Below are 24,722 nucleotides of genomic sequence, written 5' to 3'. Positions count from 1 at the left end.
GCTGCGTGGCTGTGACAGTGGTCAGTCCTCGGGATCGGTTTTTGCCAGGAGTGGTCCACCTCTTGATCTAACCAAGCCTTAAAGCCGTAATGGCACAGGTCATTGGAAGGATCAAGTGGGGAAGGGAAGGATGGGAACAGCGGTGAGGGAGATCTGTAACAAGATAAACAGAATGATAAACACCTTCTATTCCTTCTTTCAAATCATGGAATACATATAAGCAATAACAGACCCTTAAAGGGGGACACCTCTTATACCTGTAACAAAAATGAATAACCCTAGTAGAGGTTGGTGCTTGGATAGAAGGGGGTGCGTTCTGTGTAGATGGTACTTGGCGTGTTATAACTGCAGGAATGAAAAAGAACATATAGCCACGTACTCATGAGCTCATAGTTTTTCTGTAGGTACAAAACATATCAACAACCTTGCACCAGACTTACACCAAGAACCTACCATTATCTAGACTCCACTGTACTTCACAGGGATAGAGCGTAGTCCTCTACCACTTGTACCAACCTCTGTTAAAAATAGAGCCAGAATAACACTTATTACACAACCTTTTAAATCCTCCAAGTATATAACAAAAAACACTCCTGTGTAAACTCAGCTACAGGACTGGTAATTCAACATATGCAACTTTATCCTTTTGTAAGGTTTTGTTGATCCAGTTGAAAGTACTTCCTGTGTAATACGTCCTACACGGAAGTACCAGAAGTAAAGCGGTATGCACCAGTATACAGAACGTAAGGTGTTGTGCCTTTGAGGAATATGCCAGGAAGGAACAAAGTAGATTCCCTGGTAAGAGCGTAAAAGAACCGCTCTACACAGAGCCCCCCGCCGGCCGACAATGCAGGCAGAGAACTCCAAGGAAACTCCAACTCCCGCTACCAGTAAAGCAGGACGCAGGATTCAGGCGGAGGGACAACAAACAACTCGCCGCCGGACGAAAATGCCGGCACAGGAGGGAAACAAAGAAACTAGCCAGCCTCCGCAGGAGCAGATCGCTCAACCAATGGAGGATGGCAGAGGAGGAACAACAAGTGGTGCAGAGCACCCTTACCGGACAGCTACTACCGCAACCAGGAACCGCTGCAGGAGACCTGGCGTGGACGAAGAATTTCCGACAACGGCTCGGAGAACCACTTCCTCCTTAAGCCACCCTCTTGCGACGTCATACGTGACGTGCAAGGGTTCATGGGTAATGTAGTTTATGCAGAACGGAATTGCCCAGTGAAGAGTTCCGAACCCTGGACAGTGCGCTTGCTGTAATGTGCTCATGACAGTGGCCCCCCTCCTGGAGCCCTTGATGGCCGTGGGGACCGCCAGGGCCGGCTCCTGCAATGTCCCGGGTGCCCACCACCGGGACATTGCTGTTTGCAATGACAGGGCGGGAGCATGGCTCCCGCCCTGTCATGGCAATCTCTGCTTTGCTTCATTGAAGCGAGAGCAGGAAAACCTGCTCTCGCTTCAATGAAGCAAAGCAGATTGCTTTTGAGCAAGGGGAGCTGCATGTCAGCACCTCCCCTTGCTCAAAAGCAATGTCGGCTCCCGCAGGAGGCGGGGAGCCGGCAGGACCGTGGGGGCATTGGGGCTCCCCCAAGGTCCCCAACGCAAAGGGCCGGCCCCCGGGGATGGGGTCCCCGGGGCCATAATTGGCCTGAGGAGGGGGGCCACGCGGCCCCCTTCCCATTTTTTATTATTTTTTTTTATAAAAAGGGGTCAGGCCCTGGGGGATGGGGTCCCCAGGGCGCCAAAAATGTAAAAGAAGGGGGGCCACACAGCCCCCTTTGTACAAAAATATTTTTTTTAAAAGTCGACATCTCACCGGAGGCCCCACCCCCTCCCTGCACCACTCTGCAAACGCGCCCCAGGCGCGTTGTAAGTTGGGGAATTAATTCCCCTTGAACACTAGCCCACCAGATACCTCCAGTAAGCACCACAGAGCTGAATTGCAGAGAGGGGGTCCGAGGCCACGCCCCTTTTTACACCACTCTGCAAACGCGCCTCTTGGCGCACTGCTGGTGGGGGGATGAGGTCCTCTTGTGTCCTGAGGACCTTAGGACACAAGTGGACTCCATCCTCCGAGCAGCAGTGGGCCAGGAGCTGTGTTTGCAGAGTGGTGTAAAAAGGGGCATGGCCTCGGACCACCTCTCTGCATTCCAGCTCTGTGGTGCTTACTGGAGGTACCTGGTGGGCTAGTTGGCCCACCAGGGGTAACACCCCTCATCAGCCAGGCTAGCTTGACTCCAATGGCATGGAGAGCACGGGACACATGTCTGGGCATACCCGTTCCACTCGGGGTGACAAATGTAAAAAGAACAATTAATGGATAGAATACTGAACAATGCCAGACATTCGCCCCAGTACAGAGATCTGGGCCTAAATCCATCGTTTTTTTGCTCCTCATGCCATTCCAGTTCAAACCCAGCCATATGCAAATCAGTCTTTTGCATTTTACATGATTCTGTGTCATGTCGCAGTTATTTACAGATTTGAAAGATTGTACTGGGTTGTACAGTATATTGAACAGCACAAGGCTGGAGGATGTCATCAGTATTGTCATCAATCATGTTATTTAGCATATATGTGTGGCCATAATCAGAGGTGTGAGTTATATTTGGCTTGCTGAGTTATAATTCAATATCCAACTAAAGGGTATATTCACAAGCCCCTATTGCCACCACAACGTCACTTTAAGTGACGTTGTGATGGCAATAGGGGCTTCGTCTTATGCGTGGCTTAACGCTGCCTTGTAAATAATGCATCCCTTCACGCCCTCCTCAGCTTGAAAGGGGAGTGCAATGGGTTGTGTGTAGGGTGTTACACCGCAACACCCATTGATTTTGAGGCTGCTCCCTATTTACAACGGTGGCGTAAATAGGAGGCAGCACCAAAATGAAGACAGGAACCTAGTCTTAAACAGGTGAAATGAGGAGAAATGCTTTATTTCTCCTTATTTTTGCAGTTTCAATGTGTGCTGCGTTGTGCAGCACACATAGAACCAGCAAAACAACATTGATTGTTTATGTGCAGGAATTGACATTTTGCAACTTCTATGTGTGCTGCATTAAGCAGCACACATAAAAGTTAAAAAACACCATTTAAAGATTGCTTATGTGCAGGAAGGGACGTTGTGATGGCAATAGGGGCTTCGTCTTATGCGTGGCTTAACGCTGCCTTGTAAATAATGCATCCCTTCACGCCCTACTCAGCTTGAAAGGGGAGTGCAATGGGTTGTGTGTAGGGTGTTACACCGCAACACCCATTGATTTTGAGGCTGCTCCCTATTTACAACGGTGGCGTAAATAGGAGGCAGCACCAAAATGAAGACAGGAACCTAGTCTTAAACAGGCGAAATGAGGAGAAATGCTTTATTTCTCCTTATTTTTGCAGTTTCAATGTGTGCTGCGTTGTGCAGCACACATAGAACCAGCAAAACAACATTGATTGTTTATGTGCAGGAATTGACATTTTGCAACTTCTATGTGTGCTGCATTAAGCAGCACACATAAAAGTTAAAAAACACCATTTAAAGATTGCTTATGTGCAGGAAGGGACGTTGTGATGACAATAGGGGCTTCGTCTTATGCGTGGCTTAACGCTGCCTTGTAAATAATGCATCCCTTCACGCCCTACTCAGCTTGAAAGGGGAGTGCAATGGGTTGTGTGTAGGGTGTTACACCGCAACACCCATTGATTTTGAGGCTGCTCCCTATTTACAACGGTGGCGTAAATAGGAGGCAGCACCAAAATGAAGACAGGAACCTAGTCTTAAACAGGCGAAATGAGGAGAAATGCTTTATTTCTCCTTATTTTTGCAGTTTCAATGTGTGCTGCGTTGTGCAGCACACATAGAACCAGCAAAACAACATTGATTGTTTATGTGCAGGAATTGACATTTTGCAACTTCTATGTGTGCTGCATTAAGCAGCACACATAAAAGTTAAAAAACACCATTTAAAGATTGCTTATGTGCAGGAAGGGAGACTTTCCTGCACATAAACAATCTTCCCCTCAACGCAGACACCTTTCCACTATGGTGAAAAGGTGCCTGTGTTATCCCTGGGCTGCTAAATTTAGCACCAGCTCAGAGGAAAACACAGGGCTGCACCATATTGTTGTAAATATGGTGCAGCTCTGCATTTCTGAAGGGGCGGAGCACGGTATAAGCCAAGAAGGCTAACGTCGCACTCTGCCATTTCTTTGGATATATGCCCATAATTTCTGTATTGGTTGGTATTAAAGATTTACTTTATAGCTCATTTCAATACCTAACTATAACGTTACTTTAGCCTTTCATTTTTTCAGTTAGTTCTAGGACTTTCTTCACGTGAGGTAAGATCTTATTACCATATCTAACTGTAAGATTGTTTTAGCCATTGTTTTTTCCAGTGATTTTCATTTTTTTTTATTTTAGGCAGGACCATATTACTATACCTGACTATAATGTCTATTTAACATTTTTTGTGGTTAATTTCTAGGCCTTTTCAATACATTCAGCCAACACCTGCACTGTGCACAGCCTTTGGCCTTTTGCAACAGGGGAGTCACACAGGCCAACCTCCTGGCTAGTGGCCAACCCACTGAGCCTGCCCTCTGTGGTCAGCTTGCTGCATCTGTTTCCCTTCTGCCTGCACTCGGTTCTCCATCTGCGTACCCAGGTCCCTCCCACATGCCTCCAAATCCTCATGTGCATGCCCCTGCCTCTTCTTGCCCCCCTCTGTGGTCCATTTAGAGGCCCCTCCCAGGCAGCCTTCTGTTGTCAGCTTGCTAACCAGGCACCCAACCTCTGCCCTTCATTCTCCATGTGCACACACCTGCCCCCCCGCCCTCCATGGTCCATTATGTTGACATTGCCCATGTCAACCTGCTTTTAGTAGTCAGATTTTTGCCCCTGCTCCTTCTGCATGCTCTCCATTCACCCTCTGTGTGCTCCTACCCAAATCCATCAGTCCTCTGTGAACTACTTCCTGCCCCAGCTGGCTTGCTGTATGTGGTCGGCTTGCTGCCTCTGCCCTCCTCCTCGCTGCACTTCATTATATGTGCTTGCCACTGCCCCCTCCCTCCTGTTCTCCAGGGTCCATTGTGCTGCCTGTGCCCATGCAAGGCTTTCTTCCTTGGTCATATTGCTGCCCCTGTCACCTTCCTCTCTGTCCTCCATAGTCAGAGTCTGTGCCCTGTTCCCTCCCTCCTGCCCTGTATTGTCTTTTGTGCTGCCATTGCCACTCCCCCTTGCACTCTGTGCTTAGGTTGCTGCCCCTACCCACCTCCTCCCTGCCTTATATCGTCTGAGTTCATGCTCCTTCTCCCTCTCTTCTGCCCTGCGTGGGCTGATGTGTTACCACTGCCCCTCCCGCTTGCCTTCCATGGTTGGCTTGTAGTCCCATCCCCCCTTCTCCTGCCTTCCATTGTCCGAGTTCATGCCCCTACACCCTCACTCCGGCCCTACTTTCGTCTTTTGTGGTGCCACTGCCCCTACCACCTGCCCTATGTAGTTAGCTTGATGCGCTTGCCCTGCTCACCCTTGGCCTCCATGGTCCCTGTGCAGGCTCCGTCCTTTCCCTCCTGCCCTCCATTGTCCATTGGGTTTTACTGAACCTCCTATCTGTCCTGTGGGATCTGTTGTTCTGCCACTGCTCCTTCCCCCTTCCCATTTTTGTTAGCTTGCTGTCCCTGTTTCTGCTCCCTCCCCATGCCTTCCATCGTCCAAGTCCATGCCCCTAGCCCTTTCGCTCCTGTCCTCCATGGTCCATTATGCTTCCTGTCCCTCACTCTCTCCTTGGTCCATTGTGCTGGCATTGCTCCTCCTGCCTGACCTGCGTAGTCTCTTGTGCGGCCACTTCCCCTTGTGCCCGTCCTGCTTGCTGCCCTTGCTCCTGCCCCTGTTGTCTGAGTTCATCCCTTATTCCCTCCCTTCTGCCCTCACTGATAATTTGTCCATGCGCCTGCCTCCTCTCACCTGCCCACCCTGGTCCGTTGTGCTGCCACTTACCCTCCCACCTGCCACACATGGTCTGTTTGCTGTCACTGCCCCAGACCCTCTCCTACATTCCCTCTGTTATCAGTGTGATGGCCCTATCCCTTCACTTTTGCACACCATGGTGTGTTGTGCTTCACTGCCCCTCATGCCTGCCCTGCATGATCAGCTTGCTGCTCCTCTTGCCCCTTGCACATCCTCCTGCCCTCAATGGTCTGTTGTGCTGCCAATACCCCTCCTGTCTGCCCTGTATGGACAGATGCATGCCCCTGCTTCCTCCCTCCTGCTCTTCATGGTCCAGTGTGCTGCCACTGCCTCACCCATCTACCTTGCATGGTTTGTTATGCTGACACTACCCCTCCCATTTGCCCTCTGTGGTCAGCTTGCTGACCCTGTGTCCTCCCCTCTGCCCTTTACTGTCTGAGTTAGTGCTCTTTTCGTCTCCCTCCTGCATTCCATAATCTGTTGTGTTGCCATTGCCTCTCGTTCCTGCACTCCATGGACCTCTGTACTGCCATTCTCACTGTTGCTTGCCCTGCATGGTGTGTTGTACTACTACAGCCCCTCTCATCTGCCCTGCATAGTCAGCTTGTTTACCCTTCCCCCTACCACTGCCAGCTGCCCTCTGTTACCAGAGTCTATACACCTACCGTTTCCCTCCTCCCCGCCATGATCTTTTAGCATACCCCTGCCATCTCCCTCCAGCCCTCCAGGATTCATTGTGCTGCTACTGCCCACCCTCCTGCCCTGATTGGATTTGTTTCCTGCCCTTGCCTCCCACCCCTTCCCTTCATTGTCTGCATGTATTCCCCTGCCTTCTTCCTCCTGCTCTCCATGTCGGTTGTGCTGCCACTGCCACCTCACCTGGCCTGCTGAGTGGTCAGCTTCCTTCCCCTTCCACCCTCCGTTGTCTGTGTGCATGCTCCTGTCCCCTCCCCCTTGCCTTTTATAGTTCATTGTGCCTTTCTGCCTTTCTGCCTTCCCTGTGTGGTCTATTTTTCTGCTACTACCCCTGCCGTCTGCTCTTTGTAATCAGTTTGCTGTCCCTGTCGCCTACCACCTGCACGCCACTGTCCAAGTACGTGCCCGTACCCCATGTAACATGTTCTCCATTGGCCGTGGTCGTACCTAAGCACCTTCCTCCTTTCCTCTGTCATTTGTTGCGCTGCCACCAATGTCTCTGGCCTGTCCTGCATAGTTGGCTTGCTGCTCCTTCTCTTCTATGGTCCTTTGTTCTTCTATTGCCCATTCCTACTGCCTGGCATGGTAAGTTTGCTGCTTCTGCTCCTTCTTCCTCTCTTCTGCCATCCGTTGTCTGAGTCCATGTGCCTACTCCGTCCCTCCCCACAGTGTTCTAATAAAAACTAGACAGCTAATTTCTGTAATTATGACAAAAGTGTGCCACATCTAAGTCATGTTGATGGATTCAAAACTGTAAAACCTAAAGCATTTAATTTAGAAATTAACAAAATAAGGGACTTCTTTATTACGGTAAGTGGTCCAAAATGCTAAAATAAGGACATATTTTCTGAGTTCTCAATTAGCGACAAAGGTTTTATTTTTCCTTAAACTTCTTTTTATTTACTTTTCCTATTATAATCATAAGCAATACATATAAATGAATAGCCTGTACTGTGCAATCCAACAGCTATATCCATACACAGCATTCTGTCGGTAAGTAAGGTGTTTCCTGTAGCCTCTCTCTCATTTAAGTATTGCCTATTCGACAAAACAAAACGTCCCTCATGTCGCTCTCCCAAACCAATACCCTCCCCTACCGTTAATCCCTCCATACTCCCTTATAGAACAGCACACATAATGAACTCCAGTTACAAATAACAACAATCAAACAACAATGGACCTGTTCTAGATAACCGGTGAATAGTTTCATCAGTGACCCCTTCAAACATGTGTGGCCATCCTAATTGGCATGACAAAACAGCAGCTATCCTTATGCCGTCTAATCAGGAGGGTCCTGAATCACCCCAGTATTTATTAAAGTAGGTTGCGTCTGTACATACAACCTATGCTGGGGGTCTTTACCAGGTGTCTGTATTACCGTGATTACTGCCTCGCTCATAGTAGGTGTAACCTCTCCGCTTTTAGTTCGAGCAAGTGTGTGTGACCAAACTATACATTGAAGCAGCCACCTAGTACCTGCCAAACAGAAAAAGAAAATAAACCCCCCCAAATGGGGTTAAGAGGGACAACTGGTCCCCAAGCTAACCTAGATTCGGAATATGGAACTCATATTAGGCGATTTGGACTTTTATCGCTACCATTGCTCTAGTGTAGCCAAAAAATACATGTAACGTGAAAATCTAGTCTAGTAGTACATCCTGAACCAGACGGCCAGTTTGTAACGGCTAAATGAAAAAGGATACAAAAAACGTTCATCCATTGAACAGATATAACCGTTCATATAAATCCCTAGGGAATCAAGTTCATCCGTTCCATCTCCTCCGAGAGTGCTCTACAGATTGCAGTGTGTCAGCAGATAGGTCTCTCCGGGGTGGCTCGAGCCCCCGTTCATTTAACATTTTCGTTGTTGTATTTGGGAATGCTGAGAGAGCCAGAAAGTCCCGCTCCTGGCGTCAGGCGCGTCCGTCCTTCCCGTGCTGGATCCGTCCTCTGTTGTGGGTATCTGCAGGAGTGTCATGGCTTCTGACATGTCATTGACATGGTAGGCCAAATGAGAGGTCAAGCGATACTTGACATTCTCTTGCCTGAGCCTGTCTGTGACCGATCTGAACAGGTGGCGATGGGCCAGGGTCACTGGTGCTACGTCTTGATAGAGTATGCATGTCACCCCTTGGAAGCAGACAGTGTCCAGCCTCCTAGCCGCTTGGAGGATGGCTTCTTTCGTTTTGAAAGAGTGTAACTTAGCCAACACGTCTCTCAGGTGCCTCTGTCATCAGTTAACGGTTTCCCTACTCTATGCACTCTCTCAATCTTGACCTTCACAGGTGTCATACCTAGAACCTCTGAAAAGAGCCCCACCACGAAGGCCTCCAGGCCTGGCCCCTATGCCTCCTCTTCCAGATTCCTGATTCGAATATTCTCCCTCTGGGATCTGTTTTCCAAGTCCTCACTCTTGAGTATGGCTGCTTGTAATTGCATTTGAAGAGTTTGCTTGAGTTCTTTAGTTTGCTCTGTGCGATGCTCTAGATCAAGTGTTCTAGCCTCCACATCCAGTATCCTACTGCCCAGGGAGTCTATGTCTTGTAGTAGCGAGATCAATTTGCCGTTCAGGTCTTCCTTTAATGTCTCTAGGGAGGTGGGCATGTCTGCTTTGAGTTCATTCCGTAGCTCCTTCTTAAAATCATGCAGAGATGAAAGGAGATCTTCTTTTGTGAACGCCATGCTGTCACGCTGCTTTGCAGATGTTTGCCCGCCTCTGTTCTCCGTGGGGGTAAAATAGCTGGACACCCTGTTGCTTTGTTGCTTTTTCGGAAGCATAGCTAGAGTCTTGAAGTCCATATGTGCAGGAAGGGGCACCACTACTTCAGGGAGCCCTGAGCATTAACTCTGAGGTAGAACCCTCAGTGGAGGGTGTGTCGACAGTGAGTGCCTTCACTTCTGGTCTTGCGATCGGTAATCCAGGGATTCAGCCATTCTCAGAAGGTGCACAGAGACTTCAGTCGGCGTAGCTGGTGCCCAGTAGCTTCCTCGGTCCAATTTGAGTCCTCGCCAATCCCCAAACCGGCCACAGATAGGTAGCGTAAACGGAGCACTTCATGCCCAGATCTTGACTTTGTTGTTCACCGCCCCCTCACCAGGACAGGCCTCATGGTGCTCACCAGAGCTCCCGTCCATAGATTCTGTCTGCCCTGTGGTGATTTAGTCGTCCACCATTTCAGGGTCAGGCATCAGGCACTGAGTACCCGCATTCTGGGGTCGTTTTCACTTGGGTGTCCCCCTCTCATCCAGGCCCATAGTGTTTATCAGCATGCGCTTCACTCATGGCTCGGTACCTGCCTTGCAGTGTGGCCAGCGCTTGTTTTCCTCCGGACTCGGTGGTGAGACACCAGACTGCCATTTTACGGTCAGGCAGGCTTGGGTTCCCGTCCAGTCCGAATCTCCACTTCAGTGGCGGCGCCTCCCCCAACTGCTTTACAGGCGCTTGAGAGCAGTCTAGGCCCCTGCCGGGCTGGTGGGATCACCTCCCGTTGTCACCAGGTAACCTGATGCAGAGAGCCGCATCCAGGATGTCTGGGTCCGAGCACCAACCGGGGGCCGATCCGATGTGCACCCCTGTCTCCATTCACCGTCAGTTCACTGCTGACAGCATGTCCCTACTACTGTGAGTCTGCATTTGACGGGTGCCAGTGGTGGGGGACCAGCCCGTCTCCACAGCACGTCTCAGGCTCCAGTTGTGATGTTATGTGTAGAGGTAGACCCGGCCGCCGCCCCTGTGCCATTCCATTCTTATCGGCATCAGCTACCATCCGTGTAGGGGCTTCTCTTTGGCATCTGTGGATTGCTGATACATAGATGCTTGAACTTCGCAAATCCCAATGTCACTACAATTTTCTGTCTGTGTTCGCGGAGCCGCTGTGGATCACTTCCACACGGCCATCTTGGCTGGCCATGCCCCCGACAAAGGGGCTTTAAAAGTAGTTGTTTTTTTATGTTTGTTTATCCAGTTGATTCCTTGCTTATTGTTTGCACAAGTTACTCAAGGGTTTTGCACATTTTTATCATTGGGCTATATGTGGACGATATTTGGGAGATGTTTGGGCTCTTCTTTCCCGGTCTTTGAATACTTTTTTGTTATTAAGCTCCCTCATTGCCACTGTGTAGTTATTAGACCTGGGCAAAAGAATTCATTCCACTGGCATAATTGGGATACTTTGGTAATTTTGTGTTACTGTAGTAAAAAGGAATTTCTCATTAAATTCCGACACTCCGCAGGCGGAATTAATCTGCAATGCTTTTAATTTTTAACAGGGCTGCAAGAGGGAGCAGTATCTAGAACAAGGGACTTTATTGCATGATTTGTTAAAAACCTTTGCAACTGTAGGCAGTCTCAAAAAGTCACAGCGTACATACTTAATAAATTCATTAAAGTACAAGCTTGAAACATTGAGTTAAAAAAAAAACATTGTGTCATTAAAGCCTCTATTACAAGCCTGTAGCACCATAGTGCTGAGTAGATGGGGCTCGGTTATAAGGCAAAAGAGGGTTTGGCATCATTCTTGAGGGAAAGGGGGCATAGTTATGTGAAAAATATAATTTAAACAAATAATCTCCAATTGTGCTTGGCTAGATTTGAAGGACATTAGCATGTTTGTTATTCGATAATCCGATAGCGGTAGTATCAGTGAGGGGGAGGGGTCGGGTTATCAGACTGCGTGTCCCATTTATGTATCACCCCCTCTATCTTCTTAGAGAAGCGATTCATAAATCTGATCAAAGCACAGTTCAGAGTGGTGTTCGAGGGATCAAAGCAGGCCAGGACAGCTCCTCTACAAGATCTTATGTCTTTCACAATCCAATCCCTTCTTAGCAGAGCACTTCTTTCCTCTAAGAGGGAGGGGCACAGGCACAGTACATGTATTATGTCCTCCTTGTGTTGATTACAGAGTCGACACAGTTCCTGAGCATTGTCTCTTTTCCATACTGGGAGGTGACACGAAATCGGGATGACCCCCATTCTCAGCTTTATGAACTGTAGCTTAGTTCTTTTGTTATGTGTTGTTTAGATAGCACTGGGGTTTCAATTGTTTGTAAGTGCATAGGGTCATCCAACCATGGTTCCGTAGGGAGAGGTTGGCCCTGTCTTGTATTGAAGCGAGTTGTTTCGAACTAATTTTTGCCAGCCTTTTAAATTCCTGTGGGCTGATATGAAGGTCCCAAGAGGGTGTCAAGCCAAGTGTGCTGAGGGCTGTGGTCAGATAGCGGTATCCCTCCGACCTGTGATTTGTTTTCAAATTGATCCATAAGTTATGGGCCAGTGCCTTCATTGGAGACCCTAAGTTTGTTGCAGCTTATCACAAAGGCCACCATGCGAGCCAGCGCCTGTCTGCAGATTCCAGATTCCAGTCCTATTTGCGCTGGAGATGTGTGGGATGGGAGCAGGAAGACTGTTCTGTAGATTTTTGCAAATATTTTATCCAATGACACGCTGTCCCGCCCTTTCGAAGCCTCACACCCATATGTTAGGGTTGGGATAACCTTTGCCTGAGCCACCTGAAGAATTGGTGCAATTTTTTGTATACGGATCTAAGAGCAAACAACAGTGTGGTACTTTTCTTTTTTAAGTTCCACCAACTGGCTCGCACATCTGCCATTATTGTTGAAGAGTATGCCTAGATACTTGTGGCAGCTGGTGGCATCTATTTTTTCCTGGTGTAGAGACCATGTTGGCTTTTTGGTCCCGGTTGTTCGAACAGCAAGGATCTTGGTTTTCTTTATCTGCAGACCATTCCTATCAGAATATGTGGCAGTCGCATCCAGAAGGCGTTGAAGACCAACCTTTGTGTGGCTAAGAAAAACCAGATCGTCTCCGTAGAGTAAGTTTGAGAGGCGAAGGCCACCCAGTTTAGGTGGGTGCGAGTTCACTGAGTTGAGGACTGGAGACAAGTCAGACAGAAATAAGTTAAAAGGCATGGGTGCAAGAACGCAGCCTTGCTTGAGACCTTGCATGGTGATTCTTGGCCGTGACAGGCACAATCCATCCCCGATTTTAATCGTGACCCATGTGTCATGATGCAAAAGCTGCAAGGCCCTAAGCAAGGTGTTGGGTATATTAAGCAGGGCAAGTTGCTCCCAAAGCCTCCCTCTATTGACTCTATTTTTTAAACACAGATGAACTGCTCCCTCTTCCAGCCTTGTTTAAAGACCACTCAGTGCATACCCCTTGGTGCCCTTACATACTTATGTAAGGGCACTGAGGGTTATGCACTCAAGTGCATTGCAGTGCATACCCCTCGGTGCCCTTACATAAGTATGTAAGGGCACCAAAGGGTATGCACTGGAGTGGAGACCCCTCGGTACCCTTACATAATTGTGTAAGGGCACTGAGGTGTATGCACTGCAGTGCATACCCTCTGGTGCCCTTACATAAGTATGGCAGGGCACCAGAGGGCTATGCACTGAGAGGATACCCTTGGTGCCCTTACATTGTCATGTAAGGGCACCAAGGGGTATGCAGTGTAGTGCAGTTCATACACCTTGGTGCCCTTATATAAGTATGCGTTGAGAGGAAAAATAATTGACAAGCATAGTCTGTTAAGTCCTTTATTTCACCAACAAGAAGCACACCTCATGTACAATCTCCTTGCTACTCTCCAGTTGCTTTAACTACCCAACTTTCTACTTGTCACCATAGCACCCACTTGTGTGTCACAGGATGGAATGAAGAGGTCTGTGACCACTCAAAGTGCAAGTCACGTCACATCTCCCTCCCTCAAAAAATGCAGGTAAAGTATAACCTACAGAAAATAACCATAAGGGTGGAAAGTAACACATATACAATATAATACCTAAAATAATAAAGATAGGAAAAAAATATAAGAGCACATGGTAAACGTACATGCAGAACTACAACATTAAATTATGGAGTTGTACAGCATACATAATGACTGAAAATAAACAGCAAAAAATAACCCACAAGCATTAAAAGATAAAATCAGCAGTTGAAATGATTAACATTGGGCAACACTGGCAGTTGGTATGACATCTCACCAGGTCAATGCAGTTCATGATCTTCTAAGTAAAATGGGGCCTTCCTGGGATGGGACCTACAGTGAACACCAAGAATGTAGCCTTACGGCTAGAGCAGCCGACCTCGAAGCTGGGGAACCGGGTTTGAGTTTTGGCAACGAATCTCAACATCCTGTGATTCTGGGCAAATCACTTAATTTCCCAGTGTCTAACCAAAGAAAAATTAATGTGTCCATCTGTAAGGAAACTGGTAAAGCGCTCTGATACCTGATATATTCAGGTCTATTTTGCGCTATAAAAAAAAAAAAAACAACAAAAAACTGGTTCCCATATCACCCACAGGTAAAGCATTAGTACAAGGCAAACACAATAATGGCCCAGAAGAAGGTGGAAGAGAAGACAGAAGACCTGAAATGGTTTTGTCCAGCAAAGCATTGTTTTCCCCCCACTTTGCCAACCTAGCCCTACTCCACACTCCTCCACCACTTAGAATCACCACATTCTTCTTCACTCAAACAATGCATTTGGTACCCCGGAATTTGGATTTACCTTTGGGTGTCCACCTGGGTTTCTTCACAAAAAACATACCCCCCCCACATTCCACTGCCGTGCACAGGCATTGTGTTTATATCAAAATATATTTTCTTCTTTTCCTGATACCTCCTCAGCACATGGACATCCACCACCATAACACCTTTTCTGCTCTCTAACCAGGCTGGGTTGAGTTTTGACCCTGCACGTCCTCCCCTTAGGCAATGGAATGGTGAAATTTGGTCACAGCATTGGGAGCGTTGTGATGTGCCCACAACTTCTCTCTGAGGACCACTCTGAGTGATGTGATGCTCTCTGCCGCAACTTAGGCAGACAGCGCTCACCAAATGGTTCATACTTTCCACCAGGCCATTCTCCAGCAATGAATACAATGCTGTGTGAAGATGTTTAATGGCCAAATCATCTAATAATTCTTTCATTTCACTGGATGTATACTGAACCTCATTGTCAGTGACAAGAATTTGGGGCACCCCTTTCAATGCAAAAACATCCTTCAAAAATGTTAGAACATTCCTGGTAGTTACAGTTCTCACACAGCAAGTTGAAACCCACTTAGCCGTATAATCGACCACAACTAGGACAAATCTTTCACAAGGTGGCAGCAGTTGGAATGGGCCAACAATGTCCAACCCCAATTTAACCCAGGCCTCTTCTGTAAATTTAACAGGAGAAGGTATAACAGCCCTAGCTGGCTTGTCATCTGCTGCACATTGGATACAATCCCTCACCATACACACAACTTGTTTGTCTAAACGAGGACACCAATAACACTCCCTCACACAAGCCTTGGTTAAGATCCTTCCCAAATGTGCTTCATGTGCAAGATTGACAATTTTATCCCATAAGCCCACTGGAAGTATGTAAATGTAAATAAAATGTAAATCCAGTATTTGTAAAGCGCGAACAGTTACCCGAAGACATCCCGGATCGAACCGTGAGCCCCAGATTCCAGCGTCAGTCGCCCTGTCCGCGGCGCCACACCTCTTCCTGGTATCAAATGATCTCCACTATAAAGTTCTCCATTCTCAATACTCAGCTCGTCCCTGACATTCCAAAATACACTGACCTCTACTCCAATTTCCTTGAGATTGGCCAGCCTGACACCACAACATCTATAACCATCCTCTTCACACCTTATCCTTGGCAGTCATCTCATGGAAGTCTTTAACTAATAAAGGTCTTCCCCTATGGTAGCCATCATTAAAAGCTGATTGGGAGAGTTGGGGTTCAAGGAAATCCTCAAGTCTCGTTGATGTCTCCGACCCAACAAATTATTGCCACGTTTGACTATGTAGATTTTCCCCTCTGCTTCTCTCCCCATGAAGTTAATTTTCATTACAGTGTACCCTATGGAATCTACATTTAATCCTCCATATCCCTCTGAATTGATGTTCAGGAGGCAGCAATGTGATCTTATCAAAGTTAAGGGAAAACCATAATCTGCCAAGACTGAGATTTTTCCCACCAATCTCTATCCCATATTCTCACATAGCCACATGGCCACCATCCACAACCCCATCCACAACCCCATCCACCTGTTTGATTCCTACAGAAGAGGGTAGAACTTGCAAAACCAAATTTTGACTAATTTCAGGCACTTCCACTAGTTCATGTACTTTGACATTCTTGTACATTTGAGCAAAGTGTCCTTTTCTTCCACAGTTATGACAAACTGAATATTGAGCATACAATTCAGACTATTAGAAAGGTGCTACATGCCAACACATTTGAAACATCTGAATATGGGGACCCTTCTTGAGCTAAGATTCCATTTTATTGGTCCCTCGCACAGAGTCTCTGGAGCTGAATTTCTTTCATTGTCGCCAGCTCTCTTATCTCTTGCAAATGCGGTTACTCTATCCACAGAATGGGGTATGCTTCCTCACATTTCTTTAACCCACACTGAGGTGTGTTTCATGCCCTCCACTATACCAACAGCTTCCTTTTAGGAGCTTAGCTAAAAGCTTTTCCTATGCTCTGATGTCATTGGTGCATCATACCAATTGGTCCCTGAAGAGGGAATCAGTTAAGTCCCCAGACTCACAGTTAGAGCAAGACTCTTCAGAAAAGTCACATTATTTGTTACTCTCTCCTCTTTGACTTGAATTCTAGTAAAGAACTTATGTCTCTCCATTATTACATTTATATGTGGACCAAAATGTTTTTCAAGATTCAAATTAGACATTTCATAAACATCCCTCTGTTCACCTTCCCCATTTCCAATTATAATATCATCCAGGCTTTCATAAATATTGCGCGCTTCCCTGCCCAGATTGCTAAGTAATACTCCTTACTTTCTGGCTGCAGACAACATTTCACCTCCAATTGCTACCAGGTAAGAGTCAAAAAGCTGTTTCCAACACTTCCATGGTAGTAAAGGCTCTCCAAACTTAAACGAAAATGGTGGAGGTTGAGACATATTCGCCGCTACCATATTTTGAGATCCGTAGTAATAAATCGAACACAACAAGCTGAAGAAACTAACTCATATAAAAAGTTAAAATAAGAAGCCAAATTAATAATCTAATACAATTAACTAAAATAATGAATGATCAAGTGTCACCATTGATCCTGAGCTGTGCCTTGGATTCCAAAACTTTCAAAGCGTATTCATGTAGAACTCTCCCGCAGTGTTAGCTGATTCAGTTGCAGCGGTCTAGATGAGGAGATCAGTAGTGTCACATGACCAGCTGCCGCCAAAATCCCGAACTGCTACAGTTTGTGCGCCACAGCTGTCTGCATGTCACGGGATACACTTTCAATGAAAACAATGCATTCTAGCACCACTTCACGGCATTCAATCAGCGCGTGTGTCATATGAGAGGGAGTCACAGGCTCTGTTACCACCCAATGGAGTGCGCTTTATCCAAACATCGCAACCTCTGAGTGCTTACACCAGCGCAAGCAAACAAGCAGACCAGGTTATGCTTGGGCCCTGTAGTGTGCGGTCAATTCAAGCTTCTGCTACATGGGCAGCACCTCACTTGTGGTAAGGGTATGGTTCACTTGCCCGGTATGGCGTGGTTCAAATTTAAAAAGAATATATATCTTTCCCAAAAATCTGTGCCGAAATATGCATGCCTATGCATATGATTGTTACAGAAGCTGGATGATGAGATAATAGCCGAATATTAACTCTTTGAGTCACGAGTACAAGGACTCATGCCGGGTTTAGTAGAATTCAGAGGGGCTGGTTGATACAAAGTCCCTGCCCCTCACAGGTCATCATCACCAATGTTGAGAGGAAAAACACTTGATAAGCATAGCCTTTAAGTCCATTATTCCACAAACAAGCAGCACAGCTCATGTACAGTCTCCTTGTTCCTCTACAGTTGTTTCAACCATCCAAACTTCTACTTGTCACCATGGCATCCACTCATGAGTCACAGGATGGAATGGATAGATCTGTGACCACTCAAAGTGCAAGTCACGACACATCTCCCTCCCTCAGAAAATGAAGGTAAAGTTTATCCTACTGGAGTGGATATTTCTCGGTGACATTAAATACTTATTGTTGAGGGCAATGCACTGCAATGAACTGTATATGGAGTACCAGCTCTATGTAAATAGTGAGGGTCATAGTAATGAGAACAAAACATTTCACCATAATTAGCAGAATGTGGAATACTGTATAATATTCTGATTCAGAATGCATGCTTTTGATAGTCTCTATGTTTCATTCATCAGTTAAGAACCAGGAGTTATTATTTCCTCCATTGCAACCTTAAACACACAAGGAATCTGCAAAGTTGCTGTAGGACCAAAAATATCAAATGGGACCTTATTCCAAACAATTCCATCAGAGAAAGGAAATGCAGAAATGTTCACAAGAGACAGGTCTCTTCGCACTTTATGGGAAGAAGAATAAAGGCTTATGTACCTCAGCTACCAGTGCTGCAGCAGAGGGTTCTGGAAGGTAATTTTCCTTCAGAAGCAAGAAGAAAACTGCACCAAATCCAATCCACATTAATGGAAAAAAACAGTGAAATAGATGTTCAAATATAGGACCAGGGTGGAATCTGGGAATTCTGTTTCAGCCAAAGAAGAAATGTAAGTCACCATGCAGTGAAATATGCAGCAAATCTAAAGAAAAATAAGCAGTATTGTCAAAGTAACCAGCTGCAGTGTTCAAAATAGCGTCACTGGCTGGCAGAGGTATTCACCTTGCCCAAGCAAGAACCACCACTTTAGTCAGGGTAAGCTAGGCACACGCTAAAAGATACCCTGTTCTCACCCTCTAGTAGCTTTGGCACAGAGCAGTCAGGCTTATCTAAAGAGGCAATGTGTAAAGTACTTGTTCAACACAAACACACAAAGCAACACAATGAATACACCACAAAAATACTCCACATAGGATTAGGAAAATAGATCATATTTTTATGAGAAAAACAAGACTAAAACAACAAAAATCTAATAAGTAGAAGCTGAGTTATGATTTTTTAAAGATTAAATCAAAATGTATTGCTTAGCGTCATAAAGCGCTAAAGGGGGACACCTGGTCACGCTAGACTAAGGTAATTCCAAAGTTCAGGCCATCTGCAATGGAGGGAAAGCCGCCTATAGGACACACGCAGGTCCCGTTGGAAATGTACCTTGGATGGAGTAACAGTCAAGGACCTGATGCGATGTCATAGTCGATCCCGTGGATGCAGGCGATGCGTCTTTTCCGATCTGCGCTGTCAGTGAAGCCTCGTCGATGAACCCTTTTATGATGCTGGTGATGCGTTGAGCCGCACAGTTCATCATTGTTGTGCCGTGCAGTCTGTTGAAGTGATGTTGTCAGGCAGCAGCTACAATGCCTTGGATGCAATAGATACAAAGTTGGCGATGTGTGGATTCTGCTGGATTAGCACAGAAAAAAGCAAGGGCCCAGGACTGGATTGGCATCATGTGGCAAGGCAGGACTCACAGATGGCAGAGTCCAGGCGCTGTTGCAGGGTTCGTAGGAAGTATTTGATGGCCCTGAGACGTCAGAATAGGGGGCAAGCTAGCAAGCCCTTGGAGTTACTCTGGGTTCAAGTGAGATGGGCCCAGTCCTTTTCCTCCACAGGGCAGAGGGTAGCAAGCAGCTGGCAACAGGCAGCACATCAGAGCACAAAAGCAGTTCTTCCAGAACAATAGTCCAGCAGAGTGGCAGTCCTTGTAGCAGCTCAGCAGTATTTCTTCCTGACAGGGTTCTTCAAAGGTCCTGAATTGTACTGTCTTAGTAGGGTCAGAGATCCAGCACTTATACCCAATTGTGAGTGTCAAGTGGGGGTTACTTCAAAGAAGGGTTTTTGAAGTGCACACAAGTCCTTTCTTCACAGCCCTGGCTCCCGGCTAACCGTAGGGGGTAATCAGCCCTTTGTGTAGGAAACAAGACACTACCTATTCTGGTATAAGTATCAGATCCCCCATTCCTTACCGCTCAGAAAGAGCCATTAGAATACAGATGAGTACTCAGAAACACCTAACCTTCCTATGTCTGTGGCTATCTAGAAGAAATGCACAAAGCGTAGCTGTCACCCACCCCGGACGTCCATTGGAGACAGGCTGCAGGGATACAGAGCAGTAAGCCAGAAAAATGCCCACTTTCTAAAAGTAAACACAAGATGATGATGGACGCAGCACGGAAACCTTTCAGACACTCACCCCCAGTCACAGATCTGGGTTGAATCCATCATCGTTCTTTAGCTCACTTCGCCACCCCAGTTCAGACCCAGCCATATGCAAATCAGTCTTGACCCTGCTTCTCATGGGAACAGTCCAGCCCGAACTGCCAAGCCAGGTCTTCCCTGGACTGGAAACAAGCATTCTGGGACTGGTTTCAGGGTAACACCCCTCATCAGCCAGGCTGGCTTGAATCCAGTGATAAAGTGAGCAAGAGACCCACATCTGGGCATATCCTCCCAACTTAGGGTGAACAAAGCAAACTCAAGGAGCTGATGGACTGAGCGCTGAAACGTTTCAGACACTCAACCCCAGTCACAGATCTGGGTTAAATCCATCATCGTTCTTTAGCTCGCTTCACAACTTCAGTTCAAACCCAGCCATATGCAAATCAATCTTGACCCTGTTCCTGTTGGGGACAGTCCAGCCCGAACTGCCAAGCCAGGTCTTCCCTGGACTAGAAACAAGCATCAGCCAGGCTAGCTTGAATCCAGTGGCAAAGTGAGCAAAGGAACCACACCTGGGCATACCCTGCCAACTGAGGGGGAACAAATCAAACACAAGGAGATGATTGGCAGAGCACTGAAACTTTTAGACACTCACCCCCAGTCACAGATCTGGGTTGAATCCATCATCATTCTTTGGATTAATTTGCTACCCCAGTTCAGACCCAGCCATATGCAAATCAGTCTTGATCCTGTTCCTCATGGGAACAGTCCAGCTTGAAATTCCAAGCCTGGTCTTCCCTGGACCAGAAACAAGCATCCTGGGACAGGTTTTGGGGTAACACCCCTCATCAGCCAGGCTAGCTTGAAGCCAGTGGCAGAGTGAGCAAGGGACCCACGTTTAGGCATACACTGTCAACTTAGGGCAAACAAAGCAAACACAAGGAGATGATGGACGGAGCACTGAAACTTTTCAGACACTCACCCCCAGTCACAGATCTGGGTTGAGTCCATCATCGTTCTTTAGCTCACTTTGCTACCCCAGTTCAGACCCAGCCAAATGCAAATCAGTCTTGACCCTGTTCCTCATGAGAACAGTCAGCCCGAACTGCCAAGCCAGATCTTCCCTGGACCAGAAACAAGCATCCTGGGACCGGTTTCAGGGTAACACCACTCATCAGGCAGGCTATCTTAAATCCAGTGGCAAAGTGAGCAAGGGACCCACGTCTGGGCATACCCTGCCATCTTAGGAGGAACTAAGCAAACACAAGGAGATGATGGACTGAGCGCTGAAACTTTTCAGACACTCACCCCCAGTCACAGATCTGGGTTGAATCCATCATCGTTCTTTAGCTCACTTTCCCACCCCAGTTCAGACCCAGCCATATGCAAATCAGTCTTGACCCTGTCTGACATTGTTCAACATTCTGTCTATCAATTGTTCTTTTTGTAATTGTTCTTTTTGCACTTTCTAAAAGAGGCATTTCTAATATAATAATGTTAACTTCAACTTTACTAGTAAAGAGGATCTATCATTACTATTTCAAATATATATAACATGATGCTAATACTCCTTTCTGATCAGGAATTGCAGCTTAAAAGTAGATTAAGGAATTCCCAATGTTAGCCCATGAGCGGAGTAGACCTCATAGTAGTAAAAACAGATTTCGGTGTTTGTCACTACCAGGACTTGAAAACCTTAATGGTGCATGTCCTACCTTTTACTTACACAGCACCCTGCCTTGTGCGCTACTTAGGGCTTACCTTAGGAGTGACTTATGTGTAATAAAAGGGGAGTTTAAGGCTTAGCAAGTATTGTTATATGCCAAGTCAAAGTGGCAGTAAACTGCACCCACAGGCCCTGTAATGGCAGGCCTGAGACAGGTTTGAATGGCTACTTGTGTGGATGGTACAATCCGTGCTACAAGCCCTATAGTAGCATTTAGGTTACAGGCCTTGGGTATATAGTATACCACTTTCCAAGGGAATTACAAGTAAACTAAATATGTAATTGTGTATACACCAATGTTACCATGTTTAGAGGTTACCATGTTTAGAGGAGAAGCACATGCACTTTAGCACTGGTCAGCAGTGGTAAGGTGTCAAAACGTCTTAGGCCAACAAAAAGAATCAGCAAAAAGAGTAGATAATAAAAGCAGGCAAAATGTTTGGTGGAAAAGCACCTCAGAATGACAAGTCTAACAGGCAGTCTGTGCAAAAACAGGGACCTCACGTGGTAAAGGAGAACTGGTAGACTCCTCCAGATGTGGTTGGTAGTAAATACATTTATTGTTAGGAGTAGAAGTAGTAATCTGTAAATTAACATCTGATGTGCATCGTGTATTAGCAGTAGTAACAGGGAGTAGTAAAAGCTCAGCATCCGGAGTAATCAGCCAGGGAGAGGCAATATATGTAATAGTTAATGCTGCAGAGGTATCTCCTTTATATTAGTGAGAAGAGGCAGATAACTACCCATGAACCCCTGTGGCCTACTATGTAGCACTGGCCACATGGTGTAGCTTGATCAAATCTACTCAAATAAACATTTTGTCTCTCCAATAAACAATCTGTGGCAAAATCACAGTTTTGGTACCTTGAATGCCAAGGACTGGCACCAGTGCTTGGTTTGATGGGCCAAATTTCTTCTCGTCCACCTTCTTCTCCCAAACTAGATCCCCAATTTTAGGAATCCAGCCAAAAGTTGCTGGTTGCTCCTTCACTTCTTCAGTGGCAGAACGTTTGGAAATTTAATTTGAGTGCTCATCCCAGAAGTCTTGTAGACCCTGTAAGACAGCGATACGTTCATTGATGTCATAAGGCGTATCTGTCGCCACTATGCCAGAGTTATGAAAATCTGCAATGTACATCTGTATGCCTAAAAGAACTACATTGGGGGCTTGAACACCCAATGATCGTCTAGGCAGATTAATTAAAGTGCTTTGGACTCCAAACAAGTGATGAATCTAACTACAACCTGAATCTAATAGTCTAATTTTCCTTCGGCAAGATAGGGGGTGGAAAAATGCACAGCAACACCTAGGGTTCCCATGGTATCTGGTAAGCCTTAGAGGCTGGTCCTTGGTCTATTGGAATGCTGCTACTGCATACGTCTCGATAAAAACTTGCAAATCTTAAATGTCAGTTTGTGTGTCAGCCGATCACTGTGGCCACACCCATAGAAATCTAGAAAATGAATCAATGGGAAATAGAATACATTTAAACACACCATCTGAGTGCAGAGGTCTGCAATGATTCAAATAGACACATGTTAGGGGTTTGCTTGGAACTAAGAGGGGTGTCTGTGGTAATTGGGCTGCAGTGGAACATTTAATTTTCCGACAAATGTCACAGATTAGAACCTATTGTTTGGTCTGCTTGTATAGACCTTGACACCAATAGCGTTTCTGTAGTTAGGAAAATGTAGCCGCCACACCTGCATGAGCAGATACTAATCCTTCATGAGCAGCTAAGAATAATTTTAACCTGTGGTTCTGGTTGGGTATCACTTGATCACCCACCCTAGGAATTAGAGGGAAAAGCTATGTTTTGAGCACTCAATTGACAGGAGTATTTTGCTGGATATTTTTGAGGTAATAGAGTGCCACTGTGTGAAGCAGTGACAGCAACCATGATGTCATCATCCACCCTTGTGTGTGAACACGTAGTTACAGCTACAACAGCAGTCTAAACTGCTGCTTTGGTACCTTCATCAGCCAGTGAATTCCCTACAACATGTATTCATAAACACTGATGGTTCAATATATCAATTACATGAGACCGTTGCAAGCAATCTTTAAGATCAGCCACTTTTCCTCAAAGCAATTTATGCTTGATGGTGTTTCCTTTAGAATCTCTGAATCCATTCTAGTGCCAATAATGTAGGTTTTCATTAAATTACTGGATATAGTAACACAAATCACACACTATGAGTGTGGGGAATTCAGGAACAGTATGCTCTAGTGTCAGAATTCAAGTTTTCAATTGAGCCAGCTGAGTGGTACAATTCCCTAAGGATTGTGTAAAGTTTTTTTGTTGATAGAACTATCCATTTTTCATGATCCTGCGTACTGCTGCACATGCGGCAGATTATTGTTGTTTAGTGTCATCCGTGGGCTGAGCTGAACCATCAGTATATATTATATAGTTATACTGATCAAAAGGCAAAAAGTCACTGGGAATAGGTTATTCTTGTTAATACTGGAGAAATGTTTGTGTTTACAAAGTAGGATCAAAAACATAGTCAACATCAATAGCCACTAAGGCGGTGGTCCATTGTATCAATCTTAGATATAAGGCTTTAGCATTAGGAACACTTGCCTTGGTGACAGCTTCTAAGGTTGGAATGGGAGTTACCGTAATAGTGCGTTTCCTCTGAGCTAACGGCCTTTCCTTTTTAACAGCTGCCTGGACTGCAGTACATATTTTTCGTGTCGATAACAAACGCATTTCAGCACTGGAGTATAAATGCAATTTATAAACAGTCAGTACAGTATCACCCTTGATAAAGGTGACAAGTGTATAGCCAGTGGATCCTGCAATTATGTGGATCAAAAGTTAGTTGTATTGACACCAGTGCGTAACTGTCTGGCTGCAAGCATGTCAGTTTGCAGTGTTCTGAGAATCTGTGTATGTTCTGCTGTCCAGTGGTTTAACCCATTGTGCTTAGTCTGGTATGTATGTTCTATCAAAGTTGAGCAAACCTAAACATGATTGTAGCTTTTTTATGGTGGTTGGTGGTTACAAGAAAGCACATTTCTCCAAGAAATGTGGTGCAAGGCTTTTGCCTTTGTTTGATAACTCATATCCCAAAAATAGGACACTGAGAAAGGCAATTTTTGTTTTTTGAAAATTTAATTTGTAGCCATGTTCAGCAAATCCTAAAACTATGCGATCTACCCTGGCTAGGTGTGTGTTTAAGTCATTGTCCGTAA

The sequence above is a fragment of the Triturus cristatus genome, chromosome 1_2 (assembly GCF_964204655.1).
Source record: "Triturus cristatus chromosome 1_2, aTriCri1.1, whole genome shotgun sequence".
Taxonomy (NCBI): domain Eukaryota; kingdom Metazoa; phylum Chordata; class Amphibia; order Caudata; family Salamandridae; genus Triturus; species Triturus cristatus.
Note: the sequence above shows the minus strand (reverse complement) of the source record.